The sequence below is a fragment of the Spinacia oleracea genome, chromosome 6 (genome assembly GCF_020520425.1).
Source record: "Spinacia oleracea cultivar Varoflay chromosome 6, BTI_SOV_V1, whole genome shotgun sequence".
Classification (NCBI taxonomy): Eukaryota; Viridiplantae; Streptophyta; class Magnoliopsida; order Caryophyllales; family Amaranthaceae; genus Spinacia; species Spinacia oleracea.
Genome location: NC_079492.1, coordinates 95,209,452 through 95,216,956, shown reverse-complemented (window position 1 = coordinate 95,216,956; position 7,505 = coordinate 95,209,452).

Genomic DNA, 7,505 nt, shown 5'->3' with positions numbered 1-7,505 from the left:
ACTCATCCGAATTGAGTGATTTTTGTGTCAATTCCGCATGTAAAAGGCATTCTAAAATTTTGACAAAAATAGTATTTTTCTGCCGAACCCAGAATTCTCAAATTCGAAGCTTAACTATGACTTTTCGAAGGTTTTAGTTTTTCGAATGCAAAATTTCGTAAATTTAAGATGTTAAATTAAATATTTGCGATTCTTGTTGATAAATCTTGAATTTTTGATTGACCTACTGCATATGTTTAACAAGTTTGAATGCCTAGTCTTGTTAATTATGCAATCTAATTTGTAATTATGATTAATTTGTTGAAAATTAGAATAATTTAGAATTAATTTGATTTTCATAATTAATTGTAATTTAATTAGAAACCTATGATTAAAAACCACCATAAAAATTGTAAATTTATGATAAATTTTAAATTTTTATGACCTAGACTTGAATCCATAACAATCGGAAATCAATTGGATAATAAATTTTTGATTTTTCGCCCTAAAATTATGAAATTAATATTATTTATTAATTTGTCATTAATTTTTAATATAAATTTTAAATTTTTATGCGATTCGTTCATAAAACTTGCACGCACGAAGCTATGGACGCTTCGTGTTACCCTTAAGGGGTGTTGTATAATGCGGGCATGCGACGACGAGCAAGGGAGCTCGTCGCCCGTGCGGCACGAATGCAATGAGCAAGGGCGTAGTGCACGAGCACAAGGCACCAGCCCTGCCTTGTGTCGTGTGCCACGAGCAATGGACGAATGGGCATGGGCGAAGGGCGAGCCAAGGCAGTCGCGTGTGGGCAGCAAGCGAGCTGCGCCACAACGCGCGCTGCCTCGCACAAGAGCGCGCAGCCTCGCGCGCAGCGAGCGCAAGCTCGCGTGCCACGAGCGCTGCGCCCAGCATTTCTCGCGCGCACAACGAGCGAGGACTCGCGCGCACAGCCAGCATTACTCGCGCGCACAACGAGCGATGTCGCCCGCCCAGCGAGCGATGTCGCGCGCCCAGCGAGCGATGTCGCGCGCGCACTGCAAACGATAGCTCGCGTGCGATGAGCGCTGGCGCGCGCAGCGAGCACCAATGCGTGCGGAGGCTTGCGATGGGGATGCAGCAGCTATGCGACGAGCGCATGGGCTGCGCGCACATGGCCAGCAATGGCTGTGTGCGTGCGGCCCATGGGCGTGCAATGTGTAGGGTGTTTGCGTTACGATTAGATCGTTTTGAATGTTTAATTTGAAATTTTTCAGTTTACGTAATTTTAATTAATTTTAAAATTAATAATTTAAATTATTTTCTTGGATTTTAATTTTGAATATTGTAATTATAATAAATGTTATTTATTCTAATTATTTTACTAAAATTAAAATCATGAATTAATTTAAATAACGACTGAAATTAAATTAAACTTTTTGGATTCAATTATAAATTGATATGAGCTTTAAATTTTAATTAAATTTGTATGTTTCCGGTTGGACTAGAAATACATTTTTATGTTTAAAATTAGTAAAGCATATAAATTTATTGGTTTAAGTGGGAGCGCTTTTAGTCATAAACTCTTGATTAGGTCTACAAATCCTTAAGGTTAAAACAACTTGATTAGAATTAATAAGGACTGAATAATTGGTAGATTATTGGTGCCCTTGATTAATTGCTGCAAATGTTTACGTGATGCATAATGTGTTTTACTAACCAGCTATGTGGGCCATTCATGATAATGAATGGGTGAATGGTATATATTGTATATGTACTGTTTTGCAGGTTATGAAGTGACTAGTATGGCCCAAATAGGATAGAAAATATGGTCTGCGTACCATTAATTTGAATGTAATTGGTCTAAAGTACCAAAGTTATTTTTCAATTCAAATATGGTCTGCGTACCATCAAATAGTTGTAATTAGTTATAACTTATCCTATTTGAAGAAAATGGTGCCTCCCACGGAGATTTTCAAGACGGACTTTGAAGTCAAAGCTTCAAGATGAAGTCGGGCCATACTAGATCACATTTATCTTATGCATGTTTTAAGTTATTTATTGTTTTAAATATGTCTTAAAATGCATGAGATCAAAAGCTTGATTATGTTGCATGATTAAGGATTTTAGTTCACTTAAAATCTAACCAACATAGTAAGAGCCTTAAGTTCCAAACTTAAAAATTGAGTTAAAAGGTGCCATGCCAAAATATACACTTGCTTGGATATCCTTTACATCAATCTAGTAATAGTTTTCGCTCAGCGAGGTGTTACTTATTGGTCCTAAAGGGGCAAGGTACACAAATAATTGTGAGTACATGTTAGTTTTGGTGAAACTCAACGATATAAGTAAGGAGTCCTTTTATGTCGTGGCGAATTCGATAGGTTTACCTAATAAGTTCTTAGACGTACCTATCAACCAAGAATAGTTTCTAGACTATTAGCAAAAGGCTTTTGCTTACCTAAGATGTTCTAGGATTAAGTCGACAAACTGTGCTTAGTTCTTCAATGATTTTAGGATCTTGGAATCATTTTATTCACACCTGCCGGAACACATAATTTGAATAAAATGCTTAATAAACATTGAATTATGCATGTATGCTAGAATTTAAGTTTATTAAGAGAAACTGTGAATGGTTATTTATTTGTTTATTCTTTTCAATTGTAGTTTTTAATATGGCAAACAACAATCAAAACATCATCATGGGTTCTGAGCTTATGGTCAAGCTGAACCTGACAAATTTTCTTGAATGGGAAGCTAAGCTAGTTGAAATAGTCAAACTCAATGGACTTGAGTATGTACTGTCACATCCCATGCCAAGCTACTATGCCAGAGACATGACCCCTGAGAGATTTTACGCCTGGGATGCGGATCTCAAAAAGGTTATGAGTCTCATGCTGAACAATATCCCTGATGATTGGGCTAAAAGGTTTGTAGCCTATGAACCTTTTACGCTCATCAAGAATCTAAGGGATATCTGTCGTGGAAGTACGGAGGACAGGGACCTGAACGTCCATGAGTTGATTGAATCAATGTCTGGTCTAAAGGTTAGTTCTCCCAACAGGTGTTATAGGATGGAGGTCCAAGAAACACATGTTCAGCTCCTTCGCACTAAACAGAGGGTAGGCGTCCCACTGAGGTTCCATGTGGATCTTATGTGTTCATATTTTGATCGCCTAAGTCTACTGGGAACACCAATAAGCGAAAGGATGGCAGTCTCTGTCTTGCTCAATTCACTACACAGTGGGTTTGGTCGCTTCAAGCAACTATACCTAAGTGAACCAAGAGAAGAAACAGTTGCAGAATTTGTTCACCTTGTCAGAAAGGCTGAAATAATACTGGACTGTGAAGCCAAAGATTTACTTAAGGCTAGAAGGAGACCGTTCAAGAAAGGTGGAAAGTCCAAGGGCAATGCTAAATCAAAGCAGGACAAGTCCACATCAAGCTGTCTTTATTGTGATGGAATAGGCCATTACAAAAGAGAATGTCCAAAGCTAAAGGAAGATCAGAAGAACGGAACAGTCGTTCCATCTTCAGGTATTTTCGTTATAGACTGTATACTTGCTAATTCAACTTCTTGGGTATTAGATACAGGTTGTGGCTCACACTTATGTTCCAATCCACAGGGACTAAGAAGAAGTAGAAAGTTAAGCAAGGGTGAAGTCGACCTACGAGTGGGAAATGGAGCACGGATTGCTGCATTAGCCGTAGGAACTTACTATTTGTCGTTGCCCTCCGGGCTAGTTTTGGAACTGGAAGAATGTTTCCATGTTCCAAGTCTTACTAAAAACATCATTTCAGTTTCTTGCTTAGATGCTAAGGGATTTTCCTTTTTAATAAAAGACAATAGTTGTTCGTTTTATTTTAAAGAGATGTTTTATGGATCTGCTAGATTAGTCAATGGACTTTATTTATTAGATCACGACAAACAAGTATATAACATAAATACCAAAAAGGCCAAAAAGGATGATTCAGATCTCACCTATCTGTGGCATTGTCGATTAGGCCATATAAACTTGAAACGCTTAGAAAGACTTCAAAAGGAAGGAATTCTAGAACCATTTGACTTAGAGGATTATGGTAAATGCGAATCATGTTTACTTGGCAAAATGACAAAGCAACCTTTCTCTAAAGTTGGAGAAAGAGCAAATGAACTATTGGGTTTAATCCATACAGATGTATGTGGACCAATGAGTACAAATGCTAGAGGTGGTTTCAGCTACTTTATCACTTTCACTGATGACTTCAGTAGGTATGGTTATGTCTACCTAATGAAGCATAAGTCTGAATCCTTTGACAAATTCAAGGAATTTCAGAGTGAAGTAGAGAATCAATTAGGCAAGAAGATTAAGGCACTGCGGTCTGATAGAGGCGGTGAATATCTGAGCTATGAATTTGATGACCATCTGAAAGAATGTGGAATTCTATCAGAATTGACTCCTCCTGGAACACCACAATGGAACGGTGTGTCAGAACGGAGGAACAGAACCTTGCTAGACATGGTCAGGTCAATGATGGGTCAGGCCGAACTTCCATTAGAATTTTGGGGACATGCACTAAATACAGCTGCACTCACTATAAATAGAGCTCCGTCTAAAGCTGTCGAAAAGACTCCATACGAATTATGGTTTGGAAAGCCTCCAAATGTGTCTTTTCTTAAGATTTGGGGATGTGAAGTATACGTCAAACGATTAATTTCAGACAAACTTCATCCAAAATCTGACAAATGTATCCTTGTGGGCTATCCAAAGGAAACAAAGGGGTATTACTTCTACAATACATCTGAGAACAAAGTGTTTGTTGCTCGAGATGGTGTCTTTTTGGAGAAAGATCACATTTCCAAAATGACAAGTGGGAGAAAAATTGACCTCGAAGAAATTCGAGTCGAACAACAAACTCTAGAGAATGCTCAAGATGACATTCAGGATGAAACTCAGAGATCTTTAGAAGAATCTGGTGAGAATCATGGTCAATCTAGAAATGTTACCCCGCGTAGATCGCAAAGATATAGATCTCAACCAGAAAGGTACTTAGGTATTTTGATGAACGAGAGCTATGACGTTCTATTACTTGAAAGTGATGAACCTGCGACTTACAAGCAAGCTATGACGAGCCCTAGCTCCAAGCAGTGGCAAGAAGCCATGCAATCTGAATTAGACTCCATGTCTGAAAACCAAGTATGGGATTTGGTCGATTTGCCAGATGGCTACCAAGCCATTGGAAGCAAATGGGTTTTCAAACTGAAAAAGGACAAGGATGGGAAACTTGAAGTTTTCAAAGCTAGATTGGTCGCAAAAGGTTACAGGCAAGTCCACGGTGTGGATTACGATGAAACCTTTTCACCAGTTGCAATGCTAAAGTCTATTCGAATAATGTTAGCAATCGCTGCATATTACGATTACGAAATATGGCAGATGGATGTCAAAACTGCTTTCTTAAACGGCGTTTTAACAGAAACTGTGTTTATGACACAGCCTGAAGGTTTTGAGGATCCAAAGAATGCTAAAAAGGTATGCAAGCTAAAGAAGTCAATCTACGGATTGAAGCAGGCATCCAGGAGCTGGAATATACGTTTTGATGAAGCAGTCAGTGACTTTGGTTTCATCAAGAACGCGGACGAATCTTGTGTATACAAGAAGGTCAGTGGGAGCAAAATTGCTTTCCTAGTATTATATGTCGACGACATATTGCTTATCGGAAATGACATTCCTATGTTGAACTCTGTCAAGATTTGGCTTGGGAAATGTTTTTCGATGAAGGATCTAGGAGAAGCACAGTACATATTGGGCATCAAGATTTACAGAGATAGATCTAAAAAGATGATTGGACTTAGTCAAAGCACTTATATCAATAAGGTGCTTGATAGGTTCAAGATGGCGGACTCCAAGCGAGGCTACCTACCCATGTCTCATGGAATGACTCTAAGCAAGACTCAGTGCCCAAAAACACTTGATGAGCATAGACGAATGAATGGGATTCCATATGCATCATTGATTGGTTCAATAATGTATGCTATGATATGTACACGCCCGGATGTTGCGTACGCACTCAGTGCTACGAGCATATACCAGTCAGACCCAGGAGAGGCGCATTGGACTGCTGCCAAGAATATTCTGAAGTACCTGAAAAGGCACAAAGATGACTTCCTGGTCTATGGTGGAGATGATGAATTAATTGTTAAAGGCTATACGGACGCAAGTTTCCAAACCGACAAAGATGATTTTAGATCACAGTCTGGGTTTGTCTTCTGCCTCAACGGAGGAGCAGTAAGCTGGAAAAGTGCTAAGCAAAGCACCATTGCGGATTCTACAACTGAAGCGGAGTACATGGCTAAGGAAGTTCATAGGAGAACTTGGTGTAGTCCCCTCCATTAAAGGACCAATAGCCCTGTATTGTGATAATAACGGAGCTACTGCACAGGCAAAAGAGCCTAGACACCACCAGAGAGTCAAGCATGTACTTCGTAGATTTCACCTTCTACGAGAGTTCGTTGAAAGAAAAGAAGTCGAGATAAGCAAAATTGGAACTGATGACAACATATCAGATCCATTAACTAAACCTCTGCCGCAGGCGAAGCACAACTCGCACACTGCAGCTATGGGAATCAAGCATATTGGAGAATGGCTTTGATGTCTCTGTTTAATGTTTTAAAGTTTTAGAGTTTAAATCTTTGTAAAACATTATTGGTTAATCATTCACAATAAATGAAATGAATTCATTTTTCCATTTAATTTGTGGTTTATTAAATGATGAGTCCCTTCAATTTGACGATATATTCAAGATAGACTGTCAGGACCAGTCCTGTGACTAAGAAATGTCTATCAAGTGAACTTGAATGTCAAAGGTTGAAAATGGTCCCTAATCGGAGTTTTCTATAAAATTGGACGCATAGAAAACGTTAGACGATTAGAATGCAAGATGACTAGTAGTTCTGTTTCTTGAACTATGTGGACATGGCAATGTCATAATCATTTGCATAGATACTTACTTTGGGAAGACTAGTATCGGACAAGACCTATGAAACTTTACTGTAAGAGATGAAAATCTGTCATGAGTAAATTTCATTAAATTATTAGACACTAAATCCTCAATACCTGAGTGATTTGAGATTACTTGTTTGAGAACTGGTTGCTTTGACGTTGACCAACCGTCGCACCGTAAAAGGAGGCTATAAAGGCAACGCTCAGGTAATCACCTATCAAACGAAGTCTAATCTCAAGATCGCAAGATTGGGATTGTCCTCCCATAAATCGGGATGAGATGCTTAAAAGTTGTACAAGGCCACTCGGAGAGCTAGAAACTGTGAAATGCATGGCCGTGCTCGGATGAATCATAGGCTATGATTATCTGTTTATTTGATCAGTTGAACTCTGAAACCGAGGAACACCTCTGGACGTAATAAGGATGACAACTCTTACCTTATGTTCAAGAGCAAGCATCGAGCGACAAAGGAATTAGGAAATGCACACTTGTCCCTAAGGACAAGTGGGAGACTGAAGGAAATAATGCCCTTGGTCCAAGTATGCATTCTATGTTAAGTCTAA